General features: G+C 38.7%; 1 long non-coding RNA gene across 1 annotated transcript; it reads left to right on the top strand.

Annotated features, from left to right (window-relative positions):
• The first annotated feature begins 616 nt into the window (after positions 1-616).
• Positions 617-7,873, top strand: LOC131468090 (uncharacterized). The gene is made up of 5 exons (XR_009241672.1): positions 617-1,074; positions 2,233-2,306; positions 2,803-6,767; positions 6,844-7,163; positions 7,252-7,873. It is a non-coding gene; the product is annotated as an uncharacterized LOC131468090 (long non-coding RNA).
• The last annotated feature ends 6,450 nt before the right edge of the window (positions 7,874-14,323 follow it).

Genomic DNA, 14,323 nt, shown 5'->3' on the forward strand with positions numbered 1-14,323 from the left:
ACATTATTTCTCATCAATAAACACAATACAGACAGATGTGATCACTGTGGGCAGGAGGAATCCATTCATCATGTTATAACACAAAGTCAGAAATACCAAAGAGAGAGAGAGAAGTAATAATTAAAAAGTTGAGAGACCTTGATGAGGAATTGGAGTTGGTAGATGTACCGGAGTGAGTGTTACAAGATATTACTTGTTGATTGGGAGGATATAGGATGTGTGTTTGTGTCTGTGTGTATATATATAAATAGGTGTATGTATATGTATGCATATATAGATCGTTGTTTTTGTGTGTTTTATAGTATGCAGCAAAATTGTTGTCTGTTTGATTTAATTTTTTTTAATGTTTTTAATGTTTTAAACTGTTTTTATATCTATAGGCTACTTGATTTTTTTTAATTGATTTTGTTTTAATTCCCAATGCATTTACGTAAAGCACTATATTTGCTTTGTGTAAGAATGGCGCTGTACAAATAAACTTGCCTTTCCTATGTATATCTGTATATATAGATATACATGTATATAGTCTATATACACTCCATACCAGATGGTGGCGGTAATGCACCAAATCGTTGTTTGCCAACCGCCATAAAACCTCAGAAAAGAAGAAGAAGAAGAAGAAAAAGCATAAAGCGGAGACTGATTGATTGGTGACACACAACACACCTGCTCATCTTCACGCAGGTGTTTTTCAGTCAGCTGATGACCGCTGATTGCTTCCTCCTCCTCTTCTTATTTAATCTTCATCCAGCCAACAGTCCCGTGATGCTACTTTGAAGAGAAACTGCACGAGCCGTGAAACGAAAAAAAAAAAGACGCGAAAAAAGTGTTGCTTAACTACTGAAACTGTTCCGGGAGGAGGGAACTTGTGGCGGTAATGCACCAACCGCCATAAAACCTCAAAAAAGGAGGAAACTTTTAAAAAAGAAGAGAAATAAAAAAGGAAAAACTACCGCGGCGTGACGTCAGACGCCGAAAAGGTGGCCTCGTGCATCAGCTCCTGTATAAAAACGCAGCACGGCGCTCCAGGATGGCGTGTTCGGCCTGGTCCAGATTGGTGGCCCGTCCAGAATGGTGAGTAACTTTTGTCAAGTTATCTTAATGGTGACAATGTTTGCTGAATTGTATGCTCAAACTTAGCTCAAGCTGTGCCTCATTATCGGCCAGTTATCTGAATTGGCAGCCGTTTTGTCTGGTTACAGCAGTTAAATCATTGGTTTAAATGGTGCTGCAACTAATTTCTATTTTCATTAACCTGTGATTGATTTTCATGATTGGTCCATAAAATGTTAAATGTTGTTCACTGTTTCTAAATTCAGTTATATTCTTAAGTTATTAAATAGAAATTAGTTAATATTTGCGTTTAACAAAATAAAAAAAAATCTGATACTCAAACACTTAAACCTATGGAAGCCCATTTCAAAGTCAGCAGTTCAATAGTAGCTCATGTGTGGTGTGGGCAGACTGACACAGACATGGATTGCGAGTATATTGAGGACTACTTCAAACGTGGCTTTACAACAAATTAAATCCTTCATTTGCTTGTGGGTTCACATGGGATTCTACTAAGCAAGCGCACGCTTGAAAGGATTTTAAGCAAGAAGCAACTTGTGGTGTTTAAAAGTAGAGTGAGAAGAAGGTACTTTTGTATTGTGTTGCCACTGATGTTCACAGGGTGTTGTAACCTGTTCGTGTCTATAGGGGGCGCTTACAGACCACACGGGGCTCTTGAGGGAAGTGTAGAAGAAGCTGAGTCTGTTGTTGGCGGTGTATTTTTACCTGCAGCCTGTTAATAAAGAAGCTAACGTTGCTAGCCTGGATTCTATTATTTAACAATTTTCGACTTTATCTCACAATTATGACTTTTTTATCTCACAATTTCGCCTTTTTTTAATCTCACAATTTAGACTTTTTATCTCATTATTTCGACTTAGTATCTCATAATTATCACTTAGTATCTCATAATTTTTTTTCATCAAGTGGTGGATATGGGCTTACATATAAACCAATCCATTATCAAAATAGACAAAACAAGACTAAAAACAAGTTAAAATGGCTGCTGTGCTATGTTAGCTCACTGTTCCACTCATGGTCATTTCTATTTAGTTTTTCACTGGAAAGACTTGTTTTTTTTTATGTTAAATATTTAAAAAGAGATTCAGGGTTATACATGTCTTTTATAATTCTAAACTTCTAATGTCGCCATTAAAATACAAACTTATTTTTTTAAAGGAACAACCTGCTTCCTGCTCACGGAGACCTGGTCGGACCCGCCATATACAAAAGCCTGAGGCTGTCAAAAAAAGGTGAGTGACACCTTTAGAGATAATTTACTACATCATTGAAAATGTTATGGCTAATTTTCAAAATGTATTTAACTGATGGCAATATATCATATTCATTTAATCACACATGTATACGTATTATATATATGTGTGCGTATATATATATATATATATAAGTTTTTTTGTGTTTTTAAAGAATGTAGCTGTATGAGGTATTGACATTTGTATACTTGAACTTAAAAGGCATTCCTTAAATCTTAATCAACTTTATTCTACATCACTTGTGATTATGTTCATTTCTTAGATTAGAATTTGTTAGAATAGAATTTGTGCTGGCAGCAATGTTTTCACTGAAAGTGAGTCTTTATATCTCAGGCTGGGTGAACCATGTCTTTACCTCATACAAACACATTCTAGAACACCTTACCTAGTTATTTTACACCTGTAACTGTATGAACATTGTCAAGGCTGGAGACTGGACTCAAACATTTTTTTTTTTCTTTTTTTTTTCCCCCAGATTGATCTTCATGAAGATCGTCAAATTGTAGGTGTCATGCTTTAATTCTGGGTGGCCGCCGTGTCCCCACTCTTTCTTGGCCGCTGTGCCTACATCTCTCTGCATTGTCCAACATGGCCACATTTCTATTCTCCTGCCTTTTTTTTTTTCTCTCTCTCTCTTTTCCATCGTGGCCATTAATCTAACGTTAGCCCTAGAACGTTAAAGTAGATCCTGGTGATCTACATAGTACCTGGCTTTGGATGGCAGTCCTGCCATTGCCTTTGTATTGCCATACGTCCCTTAATGCAAGTAGGTCATCATCGCTAACTGTGCCCGCGCCTTCATGGCCTACTTGTGTCATTGTACGTCTGGCCTTGCGCGTATAGTCATTTTACATAGGCAAACATGGGTGCCTTCCGCGTCCATGCACAGTAAGTGAACTAACCTGTACTTTTCTTCTAGCATCAGTCAAGAGGAGCACCGACATCACTGCATGTCCATCCTAATTAGATTGCGTTTTAGTTTAATTTCAAATATTAAGTGCAGTTTTTCTTTGTTGCTTGGCCGCTGTGCCATTACTATACCTGCTCTGACCTGAATCTTGATTCTTCATGGCCACTGTGTCATGACTGTACTTGGTCTTGGTGTTTATGCCAGTCTATAATTTCAGATCTGTTTTTCCTACTAAGTGTGTGTGTGTGTGTGTGTGTGAGAGTGAGTGAGATGACTGATTTGGAGTGAGTGTGTGTGTGTGTGATGACTGATTTTGTGTGTGTGTGTGTGATGACTGACTTGGTGTGTGAGTGTGTGTGTGATGACTGACTTGGAGTGTGTGTGTGTGATGACTGACTTGGAGTGTGTGAGTGTGTGTGTGATGACTGACTTGGAGTGTGTGAGTGTGTGTGTGATGACTGACTTGGAGTGTGTGAGTGTGTGTGATGACTGACTTGGAGTGTGTGTGTGTGTGTGTGTGACTGACTTGGAGTGTGTGTGTGATTGACTTGGAGTGTGTGTGTGATGACTGACTTGGAGTGTGTGTGTGTGTGTGTGATGACTGACTTGGAGTGTGTGTGTGTGTGTGTGTGTGTGTGTGTGTGTGTGTGTGATATGACTGACTTGGAGTGTGTGAGTGTGATGACTGACTTGGACTGACGTTTATCTGACCTTTGGACCAAGACTAACACTCCAATTGACTTTACTGCACCAGAAAGGTGAACAAAATTTATGCTGCAAGACTGGCAAGATGCACACTAATTAAACAACAAGCAAATTCAAATTCTTTCAAAAACAGGTCAAATTTTTACATTTCAGGTAAGTATTAAAGGCCTTTGCCACATGATCTTTGTGGGTAAATCGTGTCCACTTAATTTATAAATTAATTTGCATCTAAACATTTACAATGCCTGACACAATGGCATTACAATAGTCTAATTTTTTTGTTTTGCGTTACTGAGTGCAAAGGCCTTTATTTACACACTGACACATGCCAAGACTGCTGTTATGGCATGTGTCACTGTATCTTTCTCGCTGGTCTGTCCTGTGTGTCTTTCTGTTTGGTCTCTGTCTCGTGTGTCTGGTATCCGTCTGTCTGTCCTGTGTGTCGGATTTAGTCCCTTTTTTAGTCTCAACTTAAATGGATGATTTTAAAGTTGAGTGGTCTTGAGGTGTCTAATTTCTGCAGGAAATTCTGGTACCTTATTTTGAAATGGCTTTAATTTAAAAATTTAATTTTGGTCTTCAATCTCAGATATCATAGTTGCAACTTGGACTGTTGACAAACACAAAAGCTGATGAATCATTAGTAAATGCATCAAAGTTTACTGTAGCTTGTTTAAAGTTCTTTCAAAGTGCTTTAAAAATGTAGTAATTGATTATGATGAGCTAGACCAGGTCTTCCTTTATTCTCAACTGGTAATTGCTTTGATAAGATAGCTGTTTCCTGATTTGATTATGAAACTTAACTTTTGATTTTTATGCAAGTGTAGTCACATTAGATTGGAGGTGTTATTCAGCCCATGGATAATGTTATGATATACTTTAAATCTGGCATTTGTTGGCACATTTTGATATCCATTTAAGTCTTAAACTTTACGCACTGCCATCAGCCTTTGTAGTCGCTAACTGAAATCACATTCAATATTAATGCTGACTTGTCTCACTCTGCCAAGTTTATTTCCCTCTAAAGGAGTTGAACCTTTTTGTGTTCATAGTCTTTTTGCGCGTCATGTTGGGAGGCCTCCCAGCAGGGGATTTTTATCTTCCCCTGCAAAACTATGCGTTACTCGCCTTAGGGATGCAGGGCTATCCTGCATAGTTTCTATATAAATGAGATTATAGGTTGCAGGATTAGAGCGTGTTTCTTTTCTTTAGGAGGACACAAACCAGGCAGAGAGAGACAACTCGGATTATTTAAGTGAAAGTTGCGCCAAAAGTTTGAACTTTTTATCTTTCGATACGATGACTTGAAATAAAACCTTTATTCTGTTGGCTGAATTCAGACAGAAATCAGACAGAAGTTGGCTTCATGTTAAAGACTGTTGTGCAAGTACCCTCTTGTAGTAGGAGTGAGCAGCTGCAGCTTTTTAATTAATTTTTTGTTATTTGATTTGTTTCTTGGATTGACTTGGTGTCTGGAGCTTTGTGGTTAACAGTGATCATGTAAACGTGTAAACACAAGTGGTCATTTGCCTCTGATTTGCAAAGCTGGCAGCTGGTTGAAATGATAGGACTTTATGGCTTGCCCAAAGTGCGATTTTTGATAGAGCATAGGGTTGACACCTCACCATACACTAGCTATTTTAGCGAACAAGTGTCCTCTTCTTGATTTTTATAGACTTGCCCTAAAGTTTCTCTCTGCTTTAACTCTTGTTGAGCTATGCATTAAATGATTCCTCCAACTTGTCTCCATATCAATTTTTTTTCTCCCTGCAGCCTTCCACCACCCACTGCTGCTGTTGCATCTGCTAAAGGTAGCCGTATCCTGATTCACTGCGTCTTCATGTGTTGGGTAAGAAGTGTCATTAGACTACTAACAATGTAAACACCTTTTAAATGCTTGATCTAATTTACCCAAATGGTTCATCAGTTTAGGACAGAAAAAACTTGAGTTTGACACTCTTGGGGTCAGTAACCTGACCTCTAAATGTTCGGGAAACCATGCAAAAGATCGCAAGCTCTCTGCATGACCGAACAGCATCGATGTTTGAGTTATTTAATTGCTCAATTTTTAAATCAGTCAAGATTTTATGAGCTGGGTCTTCTTCACACAACAGAGAACAAGGTAAATTGAGTCGACTCGTAACATGGCAAGGCATTTTGTCTTTCCCCTTCTCTGTGTGTGTGAGGAAATCTGGCCACAGATCCTGACTGAGTGGCATACCATGGCTGTGCAGTTTCCAAAATCAGACAAGGATCCATCTGATTTTGTGACTCGGCTTGTCATGATATGCATGTATGTTCCTCTGAAACAAAGGATTTGAATGGACAGGTTTGTAGTGTAAATCACATCACATCACTTGTAGACGGTGAAGCATTTGTTTAAATTGGGGTCAAGCATTTTCAGGTGTCTGCTTTGTCAATACTCTGGTGCCATGTCTTGCTAAACACACGAGAAGCTCTGAATTGTGAAACTGCTGCCTCTTGCAGATGTTACAACAGCAATGGCTGTTGAAAGGCTTCAGGGAGAGAAAATGAGATCTGAGGACAGGAAAGTGGAATTGATTTCATGCTTAGCAAAATGAGGGTTTCAGCAGAGGACCTTTTTGTGGCGAGGCTACGGAATCAGAAGGAACGTTTGTCTGGGCAACTGGGAGATTTACAGTTTTTCATGCAGCCAACGAAGACATTGGGGTTAGCATCATCCCAAATGGCTGGCAAAGATTGCCTGTAATTGTCAGTGTAGGACAGGAAAGGCAGGTATAGGTTAGGGAGGGCATCCATCGGTGAGCTCTGACTGGATGTGAGGACCTGTCACACTTGACCAGGTGAGCTACCTGAAGATTTGTCATTTGTTTACTTATTCTTTTCTTGTGACTTATCAAATTCTTCCTTGTTTTGAAGAGATGAAGGCTGCAGCACATTCCTGGATCAGAGGACACCATGTTGGACATCACAACCTGGAGAAGTCCCGTCCTGGATGGCTGCGGTGATGACCTAGCCCAAGATGAACCGATGCTTCTACCACGAGGACTTCGCCCAAGATGAACCGACGCTTCTACCACGAGGACTTAGCCCAAGATTAACCGACCCTTCTACGACGAGGACTTCGCCCAAGATGAACCGACCCTTCTACGACGAGGACTTCGCCCAAGATGAACCGACCCTTCTGCGACGAGGACTTCGCCCAAGATGAACCAACCTTTTCCACGGGATGTCTTCAGGTACGTTCTTTCAGATGATACTCAATATGTTTTATCCATATTTACTTAATACTAAAATGTCTCTTATTTATTTGATTTTTTTTGTTAGATGTTGGACCTTGCCAAACTGTACACATGCCTCAATGGCTGCTACGTCACTCTGCCCAACAGGACATGGTCATCGAGATTTTTTTGGCAAAAAAAATTTACCAGTGATGCATCACCACACTAAAATACAGACACTGCTACTTTCAGCCTGTTTCAGTCTGTAAAAGATCGCAAGCCCTCTGCATGACCCAACAGCATCGATGTTTGATTTATGTATTTGCTCAATTTTTAAATCAGTCAAGATTTTATGAGCTGGGTCTTCTTCACACAGCAGAGAACAAGGTAAATTGAGTCGACTCGTAACATGGCAAGGCATTTCGTCCTTCCCCTTCTTCTCTGTGTGTGAGGAAATCTGGCCACAGATCCTGACTGAGTGACATACCATGGCTGTGCAGTTTCCAAAATCAGACAAGGATCCATCTGATTTTGTGACTCGGCTTGTCATGATATGCATGTATTTTCCTCCTAAACAAAGGATTTGAATGGACAAGTTTGTAGTGTAAATCACATCACTTGTAGATGGTGATGGTGTACAGACACTACGACTTTCAGCCTGTAATGTTAGACATTGAAAACTTGTATTTATTGCCTTCCTTTATATCAAGTAAAACTTTTGTTCTTAACTTTATGGTTGACTTGTATTTTTTCACTGATTCTGTGATGAGTGTTATTTTGACAACTTAGTGCTTTGAACTTAAAGATGTGGAATTTAAAATGAATTGCAATGATCTGTTACTGTAGACTTGGCACCTTAGACACTGCTCCAAGTATTCGGTTGATTTTAACCAGAAAACTCAAACTCTATATGGATGTGTAAAGCAGGGAATGCTACAGTGGATGGTGATGCTGCTACTTGCCACGATCTCAAAACTTCCTTACTTCTAGCCACTAACACTAAATATGGCTAATGCATAAAAATATGCCACTGAATATTAGACTACTTTGCTTTATAATGCCTTCATTTAACTACAGATGTATTTTTTATTTCATCTGGCTTTTCATTTTATCTTTAAATTCTGTCTTTACCATTTTACGCTTAAAGGTTGTCTTTTTATACTATGGAAAGCACTTTGTAGAGTTGTTTTGAAAAGTGCTATTCAAATAGTTATTTGAACATTGTGGCAGTACCATTAACACCAGCAGCAATATAAGCAGCCACACATGCAATGCTAATATTTCTCAGCCTCAGGTACGTGATGTGATGAATCACAGCAAGATAACACTCCACACATTAGTGTAGGAAAATATTCAACAGTTAAATAAAACACCAAAGTGTGAGGCACAGATGTACAAGATGTTTCCCAAAGTAAAGATCAGACTTGGAACAACCGCAAGGTCAAAAGAAGTCAGTGGCTTGTTGCAAGCTGCAAACACTGGTGACCCAAGATGGAGAGAGGGGCGAGGAGACAATTCTTCCAGTCTCTTCCAGTGCATCATGAATTTGACAGGAAGAAGAGATGACTGAAATTTTGGTTGTGATGATGCTTTTGTGGAGAAGGGGGCTGATTTTTAATTTTTTTTTTTTTTAAATTTCTCTCTAATCAATTCACCAGTCAATTATTTTATTCGATTCCTTGGACCAGAAAATGTTGAAAAATGTTGATCATTGTTTCTCAAACCTGGAAATAATGTTCTCAAATGTCTTGTTTTGTCCACAAATTGAATTGGTTTTAATGATTTGTGTTATATGGAACAAAGGAATTTAAAAACTAGTACCGCAAGTGGTTCTGAACGGGTTTAAACTTGAGGGCCCTGCGCAATGTTATAGGGTACTTCCTGTTTCCTGTTTTTTTTAGTATTTTCTGCTTCCACCAGGAGGAGCTGTTTTCAAAATGTACCGGTTTCAGCAACAAAGTTGTCTTCAGCAACGACCCATCATCAATCATAGCAAGTTTGGTTGGGATCAGACCTTCCATTGCAAAGTTATAAGAGTTTCATTGTCTGTTGTGAAAAATCGGAATCATCGCCAACTTTGGTGCCCCAATCTCGTACGCCATGCGACATTTTAAAAAACTTCCAGCAACTTTAGATCCTCAACTTGTCTACAGTGACCTCACCAAGTTTGAAGGTGTTGTGAAGTGTTTTTGAAATTTAATATTTTCATATAGACTTCAGGGCCAATCCTAGCAAGTTTAGTTCGGATAGGACCTTGATTCGCGAAGTTGTAGCAGTTTGTTTTTTTGTCGCAAAAATCCAACTACACCGTTGCCAAGGCAACACCGTTATATCTGCTATCATATTCAGCACGCATCATCTACCATGTGTTTTGAGTGTTTTCACCAATTTCGACTTGGATACGATGATCTCTGTAAAAGTTATTTCCGAAATTGTTATTTTTTTGCCACCACCAGGAGGCGATGTTTTCAAACTTGACAGTTTTAACATAGACGTCTTCAGCACTAGCCCATCTATCATTGCAAGTTTGGTTGAGATTGGACCTTCCATCACAAAGTTAAGAGTTTTGTTGTGTTGCGAGAAATTCTAACTTTTCGCCAACTTTGCCGCCCCCCATTCACGTACGCCATGTGACCAACCATAAGCATCGTAAGCTCCTCAACTTGTCTACAGTGACCGCACCAAGATTGAAGGTGATCACACAAAAGCTCTAGGACAAGTTCATTCAAATACCATTGGTGCGAAATGGCCAAAATCGCCCAAAAATGGCCGTTCAACCCAAGATGGCGGCCGTCCTGTAGAAGTTACGTCAAATTTTTTGACTTTTATGACCGTCCTGACATGATTAGCATGTGTATCAACCTCCATTCATGTACGTGAAACACAAGAGAAAGTCACCTAATGAAAGCTTATTTTCATTTTCGTAAGCCCCGCCCACTTCCAATTTTTTATGCACATTCCCCGAACCACTATCAGATGTAAATTTACACCAGGTCTGATACGGTCGCAGAAATCCATGAGTTTTGGGGAAGTGGAAATGCCTCAAAAAGGTGATTTACTTTGAGGAAGAATAATAAGAAGAATTCCTTCAGTTTCCTACATCATACATTTAAACATAAAAACCTAAACCACCACATTAATTCATATACCTAACTGGCCAAAATAAAGCCCATGGTTTCCCCTCAGAGACCTTCAACTGCCAACTGTCCAGTGTGAAAGAATTTGTGTCATTTATTGGTGACTCCTCGGCTCAGTCCTTCCTCTCCAAAGTGTGTCAGGAATCTACGGTTGCCCTCGCACACCAGAAAGGATGTTGTTCTTCTATGCTTGCAAAGGAAGCTTCCACTTGAAAACAAAAAACACACACTCTCGCTGATTTGACTGTTCTAAGCTGCTGTAAACCTGTGACCTGTGTGTTTCATTCACATTTCAAGGCTTGGAAAACCAAAGGGTTTTTATTTTAAAGCAGTTAAACATGTTCACGAGCCCTCTTATGGGTGAGTATACTCGATCTCTGTCGAAACCCCCCTAAATGTTGCACACTGGACATTTAAATCACACTTTTATCTTCTCCTTCCTAGATTTCTGCCTCCTTGTTCTTTTACATGTCATTTTTTAGCATTTTTTGTTCTTCATCTATGTATAGCCCTCTCCCTTCTCCACATTGTGCATCCTCACATCCCTCCAGTGGCTACTTATTAGATCCGGAGGTGACTTCAAAATATTGCTCATAACATTCATAAATCCCTCCATGCTCTTGCTCAAACCTCCAACCCTACTGCACCTCCAGACCATTTCATATCCTTAACCTTAGGCCCCCTCTCTTTTCCAGACACCCACCTAAAGTCTCAACGTGACGCCACTTTTACTGTTATATGTAAACATTCTACAAACACATTTACAGACCAGTCCTCTACCTCTTATTATTCTAAATGGTCCAATGTGAACTTGCTTTCTTACTTATTTATTTATTCACTTAGACACTTTAGTTGTTGCTTTCCTGACTTGAACATCATAAAGTAATCTGTGGGAAGATGTTAAGGTGACTTGCAGGAAGAGTGGGTGAACATGCCTTAACCAACAAAAAGGCTCAACGTCTTGCACACGAGTTTGAGTATGAGCTACTATACCGTTTCAGAAGGCAGTACACTTTAAATTGACATTTTTTTATTTTAGTGTTATGAAAGCTAGTATGTTATCTGACAAAATAACTAAAGTCAGTATTAGATTGAAAATAGTGAAAAATGCCTGTGCCATGTCTGAGAATACCCATTTTATCAGCAGTCGTCGAAAACTACAAACCATTTCACTTAAAATAACTGTAAACAGAGAGCCATTTGACAAACTGAAACTGATCACTATTAAGTGACTGAAGTGCCATTGAATTACAAATTAAGTGAAACATTAATTTGATGCTTAAAAATACTGCACAATTTGCTTTATCCATTTGTAATATGTGTGTGATCGCATTTTTTGACTTCTGGATAACATTTCCAGCTGTTTTAGAAATTTGCAAACCACTCAGATGTCTGATTTTCCAGTAGAACTTGAATGCAGCATGTGAATATCGGCAGATACGATAAGATAAGGTGTTATTCACTTCTTTGGGAATGTAAATTGACATGTGCCTCTCACACTGGGATAAGCAAATTATTTTCTCACACGTGTAAAGTTGCACCTGCCACAAGTACGAACATTTCTCAAGTTGTTGCAGAGTCTTTAAATTAGCTGTAAAAAGCCTGTGTGCACTGCGTTGTTACACAGCAGTCTTTTTTTCTTTGAATCAAATCTGTTTGATTAAAAAAAAATAGTTTTTAAGACATTGAAAGCCAGACTGACAAACGGTAAACTGACACAGAAGCAGTGCATTGGGTGTGGTTGATTATGTTGTTGTTTTTCATGAGACGTTGACATTTAAGGATGTCACTTTTTATAAAACGAAAACAAATCTACACCATGCTTCATGAACCAGATGTTTTTGGTTCGGGGTGATGTTTGCACTGAAGTTCAAACCTCGTCTGCAGATAACTTTGTGCGCAAAAGGGAAAGGACACACTGTACATATTTGGCTTTAACATAGTCAGGGATTTTCCTTTTGCTGCTGGTTTATTCATCGGTGACATCTTTCCGTTGCCATTCACACTGTAGGATTTGGGTTTATTTATATACCTCTTGAATTTCACCTGGATGTATGTAGGAGTAACCAAACATTTTCCACTGTGGAGGCAACAACTGTCAGAACTAACCATAAACAGACTCAAAGGTCACACTTTTAGATGAACTCCATTCTTTGTGAACATGTGGCTGTTTCAAATGTGTTGGGGTTCACTCACTATGGACACCATTTTAGTTTATTATTAATGATTGAGGCAACAGTTATTTTATTGGGAGACAGATTTGAAAATTGTGGATTTTCTTTATAAAAATGAATGTATGGTGCGATATTTAACTTATCCTCCTGTTTTAATTTATTGACATTTATGTCACTGACAATTATTTATTCAACATTTCCTTTTTTTTTTAATTAATTTGAATGTAGATTAAAATGTGAACATGGTGCATGGTGGCCTGCAGTCTGTCATTTGGTTTTACGGTCGATTCGAGTTGTTTGTCCCACTTGGCTGTGAGACATCACGGCATCATAGTCAAACGAGAGAAAAGCAGTTTTACAATAAACTTAACTTTATTGACAGTAAAAAGTTTTGAGAATATCGAGGGACACGCATTTGTAACTGCAAGAACATCTCGGAAAGCAACATGACTTTTTTGAAATAATGAGGCAGTTGTACATCTTTGACTTTGAGGTAAAGAGTTTTGTCATGTTACATTGTTCACAAAATATCGTAATCACATTGAAAAGTCCACACGAGGAGACAAAAACCCATGCCCCATTTTCACTTCTTGAAGTTACTTCACATTTCAAAAATAATTCACAATTCAGGTAAAAGCAGAAAATGACAAGCACACATGCTTTAATCCATTCACACACATATCTCTACTTGTCAAACCAAGTGCATTTTTAGATGTCTTTTTTTTTTTCTCAAACAGTTTCAAGTACATTTTTGCCTGCGATTAAAGGAAATTAAGTTAAACTATGAAGCAGCAAACCCACAATAACGAGTAAGAATACTGAGTTTGGTCTCATTCATGTTTCCAATATCAACATTATCAGATAACTCACCATACTGTAGCAATAAGGTATTTGGGTGCTATAAAGAAGCAGGAGGTAACATTTCATGGACTTGAGGAATATGCTGGATAAGATTTGGAATATAGCTGATTAAATACACCAAGGCTGAAACAAACAACACTAAATAGATAAGCAGAAGTGATAACTAAACAGATCCAAACTGATTTGTTAATTTCCAAATAATTTGTTAAGTTACCATTATGGAAAGTGTTTAAAAAATCTCAGCAAAACCCACAAAATAATGATTCCAGATGAAGTGACTTGAAGTCTTAGTCACACATTGTGCGGCAAACTTGAGTGTAGACCACAACGATGTAGAAGAAGGCCGGCTGCGTTAAAAATACAGTTGTGTTGCAAATTAAACGATCAGCCGTCGTGAGTACGGTGTGATTTCATCAGTGCAGTAGAACAATCACAGAAAGAAAAACAAAAATTGCAAAGCTGTCAAAAGTGCTTCAGCAGAGATGTTCATATATAAGCAGGAAACCTAAAAGTGCAATCCTGTTTTTAGGTATAGCACCCTGGGCCATCTCAGTCAGGCTCTTACTGTACATTACACTACTCATGGTCTGATCTGCACCAGTTTTCTAAGGCTCCCTTTTAACGTCCAAAACTCTATTTTAACCTCGGGTTACTGTTTTCAAGGTCACTTCCCTCATGATTTTTCTTTGTCCTGATAGTCCTCCTCACTGAGCAACTGTAAATGTTCTCTCCTCTGAGGTGACGGAACATACTTTTTAACCATGCTGTAAACAATGTGTTTTCCTACATCAACAATACCAGTGTAGGAGTTAAGGCAATCCATTCCAGTGCTTTGTCCGTGACAAAAGCTTCTGCAAGAGAGCACAAGAGAAGCACAATGCTCGCCGTGCATATAACGCTTACCTGACACCAGAGACAAATTACCCTCTTCATCCACAAGAACAAAGGCCCTAGTGCATACCAAGCATACCAAATACAATTCTGAAAATTTAAATGCCATGCTTTT

This window comes from Solea solea, chromosome 11 (assembly GCF_958295425.1).
Source record: "Solea solea chromosome 11, fSolSol10.1, whole genome shotgun sequence".
NCBI classification, from domain to species: domain Eukaryota; kingdom Metazoa; phylum Chordata; class Actinopteri; order Pleuronectiformes; family Soleidae; genus Solea; species Solea solea.